At 45.4% G+C, this 14,996-nt stretch overlaps 1 protein-coding gene across 5 annotated transcripts in view; it reads left to right on the plus strand.

Annotated features, from left to right (window-relative positions):
- Arntl (aryl hydrocarbon receptor nuclear translocator like) overlaps nucleotides 1-14,996 on the plus strand; it is a 104,735-nt gene that overhangs the window by 25,653 nt on the left and 64,086 nt on the right. For all 5 annotated transcript variants that reach the window (XM_048360812.1, XM_048360813.1, XM_048360809.1 and 2 more), the window contains exon 2: nucleotides 1,930-2,002. The gene's annotated coding sequence lies outside the window, so the exon portion shown is untranslated. The remainder of the gene's footprint in view (nucleotides 1-1,929; nucleotides 2,003-14,996) is intronic.

A 14,996-nucleotide genomic window follows, 5' to 3' on the forward strand; every position in this document is an offset into this window, starting at 1 on the left:
ACCGGGAGTTGGTTATTGGCAAGTTCAAAGGAGAGAGAGAGATTTGGAGAGAAATCTCAGTGATCATCATCTGCCTAGAGGTGATATTTAAATTTCTTGAGATTTATAGATGAGATCCCCAAGGGAGTGGCAGTGAAGCAATTGAGAAGAGAACGGGGTCTCTGGGTCTCTGACATGAGGAAATGAAATGGGTGGGAAACCCAGAGAAAGTCCTCTCTTGGAAACCAAGTGAATAGGAGTCAAACAAGGGGGAAATGATTAACTGTAATTGTAGTTAAACACTGCAAGGAGAGGTGGATGCTGTGATTCAAGGCTTGAGATTGAGGGATCATTGTTTAAGGCCGGCAGGGTGGTGTTAGTGGTGGGAGTGATGGTGTTAACATTTTGAGACTCCATCTCAACCAATGTCTGAGCACAGTGAGATAGGTAAAACATGGGTAAGAGTGTGCCTGCCATCCCAGTGACATGGAGAAGCTCATAGTCTAGGCCAGTCTGAACATAAAGTGAGACCCTACCTAAAAACTAATCAACCCAGAAAAGTGGCTGGCAGAGGGGGCTAAGTGGTAGAATGTTTGTCTAGTAAGTATGAGTCCAGGAATTCAAATCCCAGTACCACTTGGAAAAAAAATACTGCAAGAGAAGGAATAAGACATGAGCAGTGGATCTAGCAACATGAAGGACAAGCCAGGCTACAAGTATACATTTAGACTTATGGTTAACACTGACGATAAGTGTTATCTGCTGCACTAACTCTTGCTTTATAGTTGTGCCAAAAGAGAGAGAATCTGAAAATGGTATTTCATGGGAGCCCAGCAAAAGGGGAAGATGCTTTTGTGGGGAAGATTGAGTCATTTGTGTTTGCACTTGCTCACTCATTCATTAGCTTATTTCACTAAAATTTGTTGGGTTCAAAGGCTTGGGGAGAAGGAGAGAAGGAGTCATTGTTTAGCAGATGTGGAATTTCCATTTTGCAGATGGAGAGAGGTAGGGAGATGGTCATTTGTACTGCTTGTGCAAAAATACAAGGATGTACTCCATTCTGCCAAGCTGTCTACTTAGAAATGTTTGAGAGTATAAACTTTATATGTGTTTTGCCCCAATTAAAAAAAAACACCAAAATAAACTGTTGGGGTCTTCAGTGTGTACTTGGTCTGGGGTATGATGTTTGGAATGGGTGTTATCAGTGCATGGAGACAGCGTGGAGGAAGGTGGGCAAAGGCATCTGATTAGAGGGGATGTGTTTGAGGATGATCATGCCTTCATATCTGGGTGGTCTAGCCCACTGGGGAGCCCAGACAAGCTGAGGTTGCCACTTTCAATCTGGTGTTGGTGGGTGCAGGCCTGGCATCTTAGCTACAGAGTTGGTCTTACCTTATTACACTTTGGAAACTTCTGAATGTTTCTGCCCATGGGCAGTGTTGGTTGTAAAGGTATGCATTTAATCTCTCCTTGGTAAACCATTATTGAAAGCAGTAGAACCAAGGCATGCATTTCTGTGGTGAAAGTCATGGCCTAAAGAAGTTTAGACATGAAGACATATAGTAATGACTTGAGCAGGCTGCTTTCTCATCCATTCTACAAATTTTTATTGCAGGCCATCTACATGAGGTGCTCTAGATAGAGGGGCTGAGGGATGGGGTAAATTTGACAGATCTGTTCTCTTGAAAAGCCTACAGTCTAGAAATTCCCATCACTAAATAAGGAATTATGCTGCTGTGTGCCGTATGTCACCATAAATATATGACCTGAGTTCTAGGGATCTGAGAGGAGGGGTACCTGGCCCGAATGGGACATTGGATGAGGTTTCCAGGGAAAGGATTTCCTAGTCAAATAAGCAGAGATGGGCATTGTTTTTTTTGATGGCACATCAAAACCTAATATATATTATTAATTTTCCCTTTTAAAGCTAAACGATTTTATTGATTTCAGGTGTTGCTGGCACGAGTACATGTTTTTGGACTCAGCTGTAACTTTTCAAATGTGGAACCCCAAGCCTTCATTGGTAAGTTTGTTTGATGCCTTCTTACCATATTATGTGGAATGAAGGGCAAAGTTGTTTTTATCATTGGCAGGGGCTCTGTGGAGATCACCACGTCTGGGCCCTAGGAAGCCTTTAGCATAGGCTGGAGGGTTACACAGACATGCAATCTGTCTAATGTTTCTAGGTAGCTGCAGAGATGGAGGCTAGAGGTCAGCATGGACACACAGGTGATGGATGTATATGGCCTCCTAAACAAGTGGAGCTTTGGCTGCAATTTGAAGGAAAAGGAAGACTTGAAAAAGTCTTGGCAGGAAGGAGATGGGATGTTTCAGTGCTTGAGAACGTGGTGTAAGGTGTTCACCGGGCTCAGCCACAGATTCACAGAAGCAAAAGACTTATCATAAGGAGTTCTGGGCAAGAATGTTGGGGGACACTGCTGGTATCTGGTAATGCTAGCACAGTATCAGCAAACTTGCTCCAAAAAGGACCTCCATGTAGCTATGACTTCTTGTCTCAGCCACTCAACTCTGCTTTGGCAACATGAAGGAAGCCATTGATGCTGTGTAAATAAAAAGGTATGGCTGTGCTCCAGTAAAACCTTATTTCTAGAAACAAGTGGTGGGCTGCATCTGACCAGTCCCCTTTCTAGACTTAAGTGCTGGGCTAAAGCACATCACTTTAACCTGAAGGCAGTGGGAATATATTGAAGTTGTTTTGTCAATGTGATAGCAAGAGGCACAGAACCTAGTTAAAAAGGCACTCCAGGCATGAGATTGTGTGGCTAACAGTAACATATTGAATGACCAGTAGAAGAGAGATGGCAAAGGGATAACCTAGATTTTCAACCTTTTTGGATGTAGACAGGAGTCATAGAAAATGAAAGTTTACATTTTATCTTTATGGTGCTGGGGAACTGATGCAGGGCCTCACGCATGCTATGAAAGGGTTTTCTCACTTAAGTCACATACCCAACCCGTTTTGTTTTATTTTTTCAGTTAGAGCCTCATGTAGTTTGCTGGGCCAGTCTCAGAGTGCTATCCTCTTTCCAGTGTCTCTTGCATGGCTGGGATTTCAAATGTGAACCATCAAGCCCCATTTATTTGTTGAGACAGGAATCTCACTAACATTTCCCCCATGCTGGTCTTGAACCACGATCCTCCTCATCTTTATCTTCCAAGTAGCTGGCATCATAGACATAAGCCACTGTGTCTGGCCTTGTTTTTGATATGTCACATTCAATATGACAGGGGTCCTTCAAAGGAAATGTCCAGTAGAAAATTGGAAATGTAAGGCTGGAGACCAGACTGAAAGGGTTAAGTATGGGAATGAGAGTGGACACCATAGTTTTTTTCTAAGTTCTTCCCAAGAGGAGTTAGAAGGCTGAGCATTTGTGAATGTACATTAATTTTGTGTGGGAGAAGGAAGGTAGGTAAAAAGCTATAGAATAATGGGGCAATGGAGACCGAGAGAAGGAAGGCTGCTGAATCTGTCACAGGCTCTTTGTAGAAGGTCTTGAGGACTGTAATGTCATGGCAGGGAAAGAGGGAGGAAGGCAGGTTACATCAGTGAGAGGTGATATCAATGCAGACTCCCTGTGGAAAGTCTGGGGAGTCAAAGAGAGAGACGTATAACATTTAGATATTTTCATGTCAGAATAATCTTATCTTTAGCTTTGCAGGCAAGTCACTCTGTGAGCAGTTCTCATTTCTCCTTTGGAACCCAGCTGTGCTAGGAGTTTGTGTACACTGGGCTTGTGATTGTATTCTTTGCCTCTCTTGAGGTGTGGTATTTATAACTCTGCCTCAACTGGCAGCACAGGGCTCCAGCCCATGTTTGGACCTGTTTACTATGAGACAAAAGATGTGTTATGGGAAATAGTTGCATTTGGATAGATTAAAACACAATAATGGAGTCGCTGGATCTCTAGAATCCAGCACAGAACCGACCTGTGGGGGTGTTAACATGCTCACTAATTATCTATAGCTTTCAATGAATCATGTGATTTAGATCATAATACTTAGTATCTGTGTGTCAGGCACTGCTGTTGGCATCACAGTCCCAGAGGTGACCCAGGACAAGGGTCTATCACCATGACACAGGTTTTTTTTTTCTAGATATGAGATATCTAATGTGTCATCAGGCACAAGCATGCCGGGAAGTCAAATGAGAAAGTGATGAGGCAGATGAAGCAGTTAGGGTGGACAGGAATGGCCTCTCCAACAGTCACTACACTGTGACCCTGTGGGAGGGCACATCCCAGCCATGTCCTTAGCCATGACTATAGGGCCCTCCGCTGAGCCCACATCACTTGCTTTGAATGCTCTTGCATTACCGTCTCCTTCTCTAGTCAGAAATCCCTACTGAGGTCTCTTTCTGACTATTGCTATACTGGGTCATCCAGCCTTGCTACCCCCCAGAGTTCTCCTCCAGCCTCAGATTGAAGCCTCTTAGACCTGCATTGCCCATTTTCTTTTCTTTGTCCTCAGCTTCAGGTTTTTCTTAGTCCCTTCTACATCATCCCTGGTGTTCTCCCTGGTGAGCTCATTCATATATCTTCTGTCCTTAGGACCCAGCCCACCCACCAGCTGCCAGACTCTCCCGCCCTTGGTCCTGGCTACTCAGTTGGTGCCACTTCCTAATATATCCTTGGACCATCCTTTCCCCAGCTGTCCTATTGCACTGGCTCCCAGATCTCAAAGAGCCTTTCTTCTAATTTATGTTGTTGCCCTTCCCTCTCCTCATTCCTTTATTTAGGATTCAGCATTTGGATTTTTTTTTAAGCAAAAGCCTCTTAATTGGTCATCCTGTCCATCTTTCTCCTCCCTCATCCCACCTCCACAGTCTTGTGAACATGTTGTTTCTAATTCACACCTCCATCAAGACTTTCTTTTGCTTAAAACTTCCCACGGGCTCCTCGGTACTCTCAGATAAAAACCACGGGCCCCTCAGCAAGACTGCAGTCTTCCCATCACCTGGCCTCTGGTCACTTTTCTCCTGGTGCTTTTCCTCAAATCCACAGTTCAAGCCCCAGTACAAACACTAACTGCCATTACCTCTGGTGCCTCTGCCAGTGCTGGGGTCCTGTCCTGGGAATGACCTGACCTCTGCTCCTTGTCCAGGTGACTCAGCTTGTCACCTACTCCCCTTTCTCCCCTGACCTGGAACTGACCTTCCTCCTGCCTTCCAGAACATACTGCTTTCTATTGCAAAGCACTTATCTGAGTAGCTGTTGACTTACTTATCTGAGCTCCTAAAGGGAGGAGGTGAATACATTCACCCACGATCTCTGTGTTCCCAATTCCAAGCATGAGAAGTGTACCTGGCTGAGGAAGTGTTCGTTGCAAAAGTGAGCATAGCAAAGCCTGTTTGCACAGCTGAACAGCAGCTTTGTAACATGATCAAACGTATTTAAAGTGAAGGTTCATTGTCCTTTGGGTTTGGTGGGGCCCATTCTCTTCTTAGCTTCAAGTAGAGAGCAGATCGTTCTAGATCCGGGTTTGTAGCTGCCTGCCTCTTGGGTCTCCCGCATATTGAAACCTCAGAAATGTTACTTTTCTCTATTCTTTGCATCTGACTCCTTCCTTCCTTCCTTCCTTCCTTCCTTCCTTCCTTCCTTCCTTCCTTCCTTCCCTCCTTCCTCCCCTCCCTCCCTCCCTCCCTCCCTCCCTCCCTCCCTCCCTCCCTCCCTCCCTTCTTTTTTTTTTCCTTTTCTTTGTGCTCCTGTTGTCTATGGAGTAAGCACAATTCAAAATTAAAAATAATCCATCAAGGAATTCTCAGTGGTGAGGTCCACTTAGCTTGGTCTTGAATGAATCTCAGATTTCCTAATGTAGCCAAAACATTGATTCTTGCTCATCACTAAGTGATAACTTTCTCTCCTTCTCCCTCTCCCCATCCTGAGTCCAGCTGAGAATGTTTTGGGCTAAGGATGAGAATCTTGAGTGGCCCGGTAGACACCAAGGGCATCTTTATCCCTACCTGTGAAGTCCTCAGTGACTGTGTACTAAGGAGTACCCTAGACAGGAAGAAGCTTCGACCCAGTGGGGGGGGCAGTGCCCATGTTCCCCACAGGAGTGGGCACAACAGTGAGTCGGTAGCAAATGCATTCCTATTTTCACGGGGGCCTCAGCTCCATGCTCATCTTCTTCACTTCCTACTTCTGGCACGGAAGTGGAAGTTAGGCTAAGTATGCAGCTTTTATTTGGGGCTTGCAGTAAGCGCAGAAGGCCTCTCAGAGGAGAGCCAGTTGTGGCACAGCTATTCTGCTGACCAGAGTTTCCCGGGAGGCCGGTGAAGCTGCTTTCCTTGTGTGGAAGTGCTAAAGCTTTGCCACCCCATGCAGGGACTAGCCACAGCCACTTCTATGTGGAATGCATTTTCCTCTTGGTTTGCCTAGTTCTCATCTGCCCCACCTCAGGTTGCAAGTCTTCCATGGCTCCTGATAAAAGGCTGGGTCTTGTTATCACCTCTCCCATGTCTTTACCACTGCTGATGGTCAGCTTACCTTGTGTCAAGCACAATCAAAGTGCTATAGTGGACCCCAAAGACATCATATGAGAAAACCGAGGCCCCAGTGGACTGAGTCTCTGGCAGAGCAGCACTGGTCTCTAGCGAAGGCCTGTGGATATGTGTTCTTATCCATTCAGGCCCTCTGCCACATGTCCCAGCAGCCCTTGTTCATTCCTAGCACTTACCACAGAGGCCAGCTTGCATTTACTTGTGTGGTTGTTAGATTAGTGAATGTCCATTCCTGCTCTGAGTGGTCCCTGTGGGCCCCAGGCTAGCAGGAGTACCTAAATGTAGATAGGTGTTCCCCACTGAGGTGGCCAACAGCCAGGGAGACCATCCTACTCACCCACACAGGCATCTTCCTGTCTCTTGCATCACAAGAGACTGGACTCTGACCATGAAAGATCCACTGCAGGCCTCCACTTCTGGGAGGTACCTGGCTCGGTGCCTGGGGTTCAGGGCTAAGCTTCACCCCCACTTTCTGTGCCAGTGCCAACTGTGCTAAGGAGGCACCCATGCTTCTGTGGAGTCTGATTCTTCTGCCTCTCCCTTTGTTCTTTTCTCTACTCTGCACCCACCTCTTGTCCGGCTGTATGGAAAGGAACCCCCTGGCCTCTGGGGGACAGAGTCAACTGCCCTTCCTGCTCCACTCAGGATGACTGACTCGGGCAGGTCATAATGACCTGTGTGCCGGCTCACCTTAACCTTCTCAAGCCCATCAGGAAAGCAGCCCTGCCTCTGGTCTCTGTGGCAGGAAAACACCTTTGACAGTCAGGGTTCAGGGCTCTGCAGAAAGGGTAAGGAAGAACCTGACATTATTACTTTGAAAGCAGCTACTCTGTGATGCAGGCGCTGTTTTTGTGTGTGTTTGTGTGTGTGTGTATGTGTGTGCACGCACATGCACGTGTGCAAATATGTGGTTCTCACACATGATGTTTTTACTTGCATAATTTATCACCCTGCCAAATCTCCTTCTCTCAAGAGTCTGATGTACCACTTAGAATAATAGATATATCACAGCTCTTGGCTAAATAAACATTTTCTCCTCTCTCAATCTGAAGTCCTCTCCATTCACACCTACTCTGCTACCTCTGTGACCACACCACCAGCTCGGGACTCCCAGGACCCTGTTCCTGGACCTCATTCAGATGACAATGATGTACAAGCCCTTTCTAGGCTCTAATTGGCTGCACAGGGGCTGGGCAGCAGGGAAAGCCCAGTCTCCAGGGCACATGGCTGCCAGGGCCTTCTAAGGCCAGTTTGGCAGAACTCCAAGTGACTCACACTGTTATTTAGTAAGAAAAATAAAAACTTTTAAATGGCTTTTGGCCAAGTGGGGGAAGTAGATGGTAAGGGGAAAGGGAGGGGGAAGCTAGCTAGCCAGGCCCTAGGCTCTTTTGCCAAACACAAACTGAAGTGGGCTGAGAACAGAGAGCCTCCAGCATGCCTGCAGAGGGCACTTGGCATGCAGGCTGCAGGCGCTGGAGGAGGACCTGCTCTGAGAGTCAGCTGGGCACGGCCTAGTGGCAGGACTTAGGACCAAGCATCCTGGCTCCTATCTGTGAGTATGACTGTGATAAGAGGAGTATTCCTTACCAAGTCCAGTGAGAGTGGAGTGCAATGTGCTTAGCCCTGTGCCTGGCATGTAGAAAATATCTGCTACCATTCTGATGGTTTCTAAAAGTCTGCCTGTTATTCAGAACTGTAAAGGACTTTGAACAAGATAGAAAGTCTTAGATGCAGTTGAATGGCAGTGATGAGGGCATAAGGTAGCCTAGAAAGAAAGCACTTTGGATTGCAGCTTATGTCCAGATATTATGATTGGCATAAATGTATCTGTTGTTGTTTTGGCTTTAGGAAAACCACCCATGCCCAATTTTAATGTTGAGTCTAAGTTCATTATTGTTTTCCTTTTGCGTTTCTGAGAAAGCTTCGTCAGGCAGGCCTGGGCTGGCATGGTGCCAGTGGCTGTGTGACCTACATTGGCAAGCTGGAATGCCAAGTGCCTGGACAGCACCTGGCATAGAGGAGCATTTCTGTGGTCGCTGCTGCTATTTGAAATTTTTATGATGGGCATTAATGCAGGAAAGTAAGTTGCTCTGATTTCCTTGCCAGTGAATCTCGGGCAGAGCTCTGAGGTGCTCTTTATTGTGAGCCTGAGAACTGCTGCCATTTGCTTATACTCTCACCTGCTGCAGGACAGCTCAGGTGATTTTAGTCTTGAGGAAGCACCAAGAAAGAAACCCAGTTTTGTAGCTAGAGAAACGTAAGTGCATTCTTCAGAATCTGGTATAGAGAGATACCATTATCTTTACAAATATGTTAGAATAATTTCTTAATAACTAGTGCTTTGCTTCCTTGTTTTTCTCTCCATTCAGTGCCATTTTCTTACTTTCTTCTGTTTTGCTGGGAATAAAATTGAGCAAAATTAGCCATTTAAAAAAGAGGTCGATACTTGCAGATACAGAGTGAGCCTCCCTGTTCATCAACTGAATTTGGCTTGCCAAGGCATTTTATTTAGTTTTCAGTGTTTTATAACCATTAAATTTGTGGATAATATTTAAAAACATGTAGATTTTATATTTTAAAAATCTGAATATCCTGCCAGATTTGGCACTCCTCTGGTCACTTTGCCCAGTAGCTCCCTCTCCAGTATCTCCTGGCCTTGGTGCCCTGGGGTTTGCTTAGTGGGTAGATTATTGAGGCCATAGTTTTCTTCATTAGCAACTTTGGCCACAGGTAAAAGGCATTTTACCTGCAAAGTTGTCATTCTTACGACAACCCCAGTGGTCTCAGTATTTCTGGCTGATTTAGATTTAGTGCGGTCACCTTCTTTTCTCCCTGTGGGAGGCCCTCATTAAGAATGTTTGAAACTGTATCAAAGCTCATACGTCAGCATAAAATGTTGGGTAATACAGCATGTGAATTTCGATAGCTACCATTTAAGAGCAGTTTCAAACAAGTGAATTGCTTTAATAGAACAATTTAGGATATAAATTTGAAAGATTAAAGGCACTTAGTCCTTTTTATTTGCCCTTTCACTAAAAGAATTGTAATTTGGCAGACTCAGTATCAACATAGATGAGGTTCTTGTGGGCTTGAGGACCATTAGATTCTGTGGTGGTCCCTACAAGAGGCCTGTACCCCTCCTGGCCAGTGAGCCCCAGCCGGCTGGGAGCAGATGATGGGGAAGGAGTGCAGCCTCACAGACACTGAAGTTCTTAAAACTTGTCATTATTCTGTGAGATTTTGAAAGCTGACTTTTGTTTTCATCATGTAAGTATCATATACTCGTCAAAAACTCTTAACACTGAAGCACAGTAACTTAGCAATAAAATGTCTGGCTTCCCCTCCACCAGCCCCGCAACTTTCCTCCAATTAGGGTGGAGGGGGATACTTGCAGCTATTCCTCCAAATATAACCACTTTTGAGAGTTTGTTGCTTATACTTTTAGATTTTATTTTCTGATAGAACTGGGATTTGAACTCAGAGCTTAGTGCTTACCAGGCAGGAGCTCTACCACAGAGCCACACCACCTGCTTATGTGTCGGTGTACCCCCTGCTCTCACTCCCAACATATACAATTTTCCTTTTGTTTAATGAAAATGAGATCTCTCTATGTAGTATTATACAACTCTTTTCCTTCCTTCCTTCCTTTCTTTTTTTTCATTCTTTCTTTACAACTTTTTTTGTCAATTATTATAGTTAACTTTCCAAATCAGTACATATAGCTTCATGTGTCATACTATTTTTAATGTATTTTAAGTTTATTGAATCATTCTGGTCTTGGCAGAATGTTTTTGGTCTTTACCATCATAGCCATTGCTACAGGGGGAATGTTTATGCAAGATTTTTTTGTGGTATAGATATTTAGAAGTTGGGACTTTGGGCTTAAGTCATTTCCCATTTAAAATTGAATCAATATTGTCAAATTTTCCTCTAAAAAGGCCATACCAATTCATGTTTCTCCTAGGAGCACTCTTTTGTGGTGTTCTCTCTCTCCCTCCTTCTCTCACTCTCTCTTTCTCTCTCTGTCTCCCTATCTTTCTCTCTCTTTCTCTAACTTCTATACAAAAAATAAGAGCTCACAAATAAGCCATCAAAGTGACAAGTTTGTCTTACAGAAACATTCAAAATATGTGAGTCCATGGGATTTAACAAAATGACTTTATATCTTGACATTGGTATGGTTGCAATACTACAAGGTGACAAAATGTTCTCTACATATTGTAACCAGTTACAACCATCTCAGAGTATCGGCTGGGCCAGGTGGTCTTAGAGCGAATAACAGCAAGTCACAGTTTCCTTTTTTACAGCTGTACCAGGTCTGGCCTGTCTTTCCCAGAAAGGCCTGAGTCTCAGTACCGAGATAGAGAGTGTGAGATTTTGACTTCCATCTTCTCCAGAAGCCTCCTGTCTGGCTCTCTAAACTGACATTTTTTTCCCTTTGTCTGGCCACAGCTCCTCAGCACTGATCTCACTTAGTCTGGTGCCCTTAGCCTCTTCAGATCCAAGCTGGGTCATCTGGCTTCATGGGAAGAGATTTGGAGTTAGACCCTGTTTCAAAGCCTGGCTTCATTTTTACTAAGTACTGTAGCTCTTGGGCTATTGAGACTCTGGGAGCGCCAGTGGCTCCTACAAAATAGGGTTGAGATTTCTCTCCCAGGGACATTGGGAGGAAGACCTGAATTAATATTTGAAAGGTGTGCTTCAGATGTTCACCATAGAATAAACACATAATAAGTACGAGCCCTCTCTCATTTTTCTACTCAAGAAATGAATCTTCTTAGAGAAGTTGGGGATCCTGGAGTGAGAGGAAGGTGAACATATGTGTGAGCCCAGAGGTGACTCCCACACAATGTGTACTCTCAGGGGCTCAATATCCAGTAGGGAGCTCAGCAAATAAATAGGGAAATGTGTGCAGTAGTAGGAATTGATTTATAGAAGAAAGATTAATAAACCTCCAGGTGGGGTGGAAAGAAAAATGTCATCAAGCAAGTGGAATATTGAAGGTCAAAACAGAAGTTTGACAAAGACAGGGTTAAGGACATAAATAATTAGTAGGCAACACTATCCATTAGAGATAAAGAGACATTTTTATGTCTACATGTTAGCTTTTTTCCACTCCTGCAATACATTGATGTATTCAAACTCAGCTCATGTCTTTTCCTATTCCTTTCCCTCACACTCTGCCTTTCTCTTCCCCCACTCTGCCTTAAAAGACTCAGCCACTAAAAATTGCAAGTAATTTCTTTATATTTTCGTAGTCCTCAGAGAGTGCTATTTTACCCTACTCAGATTTTACAAGAGCTTTGGTATAGCTGGGATTTTTTTTTTCCATTTCTTTTTCTATGGTATGTGTAAATCCTTTCGCTTGCTCAGCAATCAACGACCCACCAAGCATGGGATGTGTGCCTCATGCCAGGTACATGGGCCATCCTACTCAGTTCCCAGCACCTCAGAGTGGCTCCAGGAAATGGGCTGTGCATTCTTTCATACAGATGAGGACACTGAGGCTTAGAGAGCCTAATAAACTAGTATCCGAATGGATGTGAGGGGTCTCAGTCCACTGCCAGGCTTTCCCAGCCTTTGCTGCCTTGTCTAGGGCCTTGCTTGCAGGAAAAGGGCAGTGGGCATCTACACACAAGAGCTGCCATGCATAGGTAGTCAGTGTGCTCTGTGTTGCTGTTTTTACAAATGAGGATGATGAATGAATGCCCTTCTTGTCTATGTTGGGGCTCTGGACATATAGCAGTCATATCTGATAAGAGCACAATTTCCCTTGTAGGAACTTGTAGGCAGATAGAACAGACTGGAAGTCATGGTTTTAGCTTTGTTTCTGTCCACTAAAGCATATGCTTGAGATACTGACAGCACTCCAGGAGCTGGCCCTGAGATAGAGATTAGATTCTATTCAATTCCAGCTTCCATTCTGCTAGTAAAGCCTCAGTAAATGTAAATCACATCCCCAATCTTACAGCCACACCTGCTCTGGACAGTCTGGGGTTCAGTGGTCCTAAGGATCCTGCTTGCTGTAGAATGCTTCGTCGTGGAGTGAGACTGACACTGTGAGAAGGAATCAGGTTTGGTGTCTGGCAGTCCTGGACATGAATCCTGTCCTTCTCAGCTCTGTGACCTTAGGCAAATCCCCTCTTCCTAGACTCTGGTGCTCCTTTCTCCAGTGATGAAGGAAGACTGATAGACTCCCACCTCTCTGGATCACTTTCAAGATTGAATGCAAAGAAATGTGTCTTGGTTCTGGACTCTGTGTGTGTGTGGGGGGGTGTTTCTGCATTTGAAACCCCAACATGTTCATTAGATGTGGTGCTCATTACACCTCTGAACCACCTGAGATGTTCAGCTCTTAGATTTCTTGAAGCTCTTTGTCGTGAAATAACTCCTCAAAGGAAGCTACCATTCTGCCCCATTGAGCTTTATTAGTGCTTCAGCAGCAGCACGTTATTTTTTTTTCTTTTCACCTCTCTCTGCTTTCAGACAGCAGCTGTGGCGTGAGTCAGTGTGCAGGGATGTCGCTTCTTTGCGCCTCCATTCACTTAGTGAGAGTTTGCCATGCACAGGCTGCGGGTTGGGTGCTAGGGATGCAGAAGGGAGCAAGCTTTCCATCCCTGGAGCCGAGGAGCTCGTGGGCAGGAAAGAGGTGAAAGAATACTGTGGCATGTGGCCAGATCCTCGTCAACGTGGCTGTGGCACAAGAGAGAAGATGGTGACTCTGTCTTGGCGGGGGAGGGGCTGGTTCCAACAGGGCCTCACAGAGCACAGGTGGCTTTTGAGAAAGGTTTAGAAGAGGTATAGATTTGGCCAGCTGTAGAAATCCAGGAAGAGCCTCCAGAGGCAGGAGCCCTGATAAAAGGTGACATTTTGGGACATGTCTGGGCCAAGTGATACCTGTGTTGTGGCACCCACGTTGCCACCTCATGGTAGTCTCCACATGCTGACAACCCCCTCTCCCCAATCTGTTTACCAGCCTGAGTCTCATAGCCAGTGCCCTCCTGAAAGCTACCCTGGGAAGTAGCGGGCATTCTGGAATGAAAAACAAAACATACCAAATAAATAGTCTTGCTCCTCCCTAGTCTCCTGGGGACCCCGGTTCTTCACACTGATTACAGCTTCACAGTTCTTTCTTCAGAGTATCTCCTGGAAGCCACCGTTCCTCTCCACCCTCGTCTCCACCTCCCTCTTCCTCAGCCGCTCTCCTTTCTTCCACTCTGGCCCCACCGCTCTCCATTTCCCATACCATCAGGCAACACAATCTTTTCCAAAGTAGGAACGTTCATGTCGGCTTCCTGCTGGACTCTCTCACATGGCTCTGTGCATACTTGCAATAGGCACTATGTCAACTTGCTGTGGGTACAGGAGAGAGGTCTTGCGTCTATGATTTCAGCTTCTCAGCTATGATTTCAGCTTCTCAGCTCTTTCTTCTTTGCTTACTGTTCCAGATAGTACCCCTTTCTTGCTATTTCTCTTTCTTACTGCCGGGCCTTTGCACTTGCTATCTCAAGCCTGGATCATTTGTTCTTCCCCCTCACCTTTGCCTTATCCTCCTATTTTGGTTTCTGTTCAAGTAAGTATTCTCTCACCTCTCTGACAACACCATTCTGTCCTTGTTCCCCCTGCTGTCCTCCTGTCCTCCTGTCCTTTCACCCGGCCTCAAGTATCTTCATTAGCATTCATCACAACTTGACTTTGTATTTTCTGTTTTTGTCTACTTGTGCTCTCTGTATCTTAGTCTATTCCGATATAAATCATTCAGTAGAGTCTTTATCTTGCTTATTGCACTCACCCCTCCAGGGCCTAACTCAGAGCCTGGGACACAAGCTATGACTTGAAACATTAGTTAAGTGAATGAACAAATGACCGAGTTAGCACATGCCTGCTTGCAAACTGAGACTTTGGCCTTTATTCCACCCGTAGTGCAGTTCTAGCAGACATCTTTCAGGAGGTGAGTGACGTGGTCAGCACTTTTATTTTAGAAAGCCAGCTGGTGGCAGTGTGGGGGCTGAGCTGTGGGCGGGAGGCAGCAGAACTACTTCAGAGCCTGTTAAAATGGTCCAGAAAATTGGTGCTGAGCCTGGGCTGAAGGGAGATGAGGGGGTAGATGGTAGGACCCGAAGACCTTGGGGGCTCTTTGATTACATTGGGATAGTGTGTTTGCATTGGGATTCCTTTCTAAGAACAGCTGGAGGGGACAAGCTCTCTGGGGAGAGGCTGGCCACCCTGATGGCTTTCTCACTAAGTAAACATAAGCCTGGGGAGGGAGGCAAGCTGTGTGCAATATTGTGGGTGTTGTGAGGAGCCCTCTGGGGCAGCTCTACAGACTCCTGCAGCTTGTAGAGGGGGTGGTCAAGATGGTGGCGCCAATGGCTATGCGCCTTCTTTCTGGGATGGACCCATTGAGCTTTATACCACAAACCACACTACATCATTCTTTGTTTTTTGTAATGGCTACATTTTGCCATATTTTACTCCAGAGCAGACTCAAAAATAT

The sequence above is a fragment of the Perognathus longimembris genome, chromosome 13 (genome assembly GCF_023159225.1).
Source record: "Perognathus longimembris pacificus isolate PPM17 chromosome 13, ASM2315922v1, whole genome shotgun sequence".
Taxonomy (NCBI): domain Eukaryota; kingdom Metazoa; phylum Chordata; class Mammalia; order Rodentia; family Heteromyidae; genus Perognathus; species Perognathus longimembris.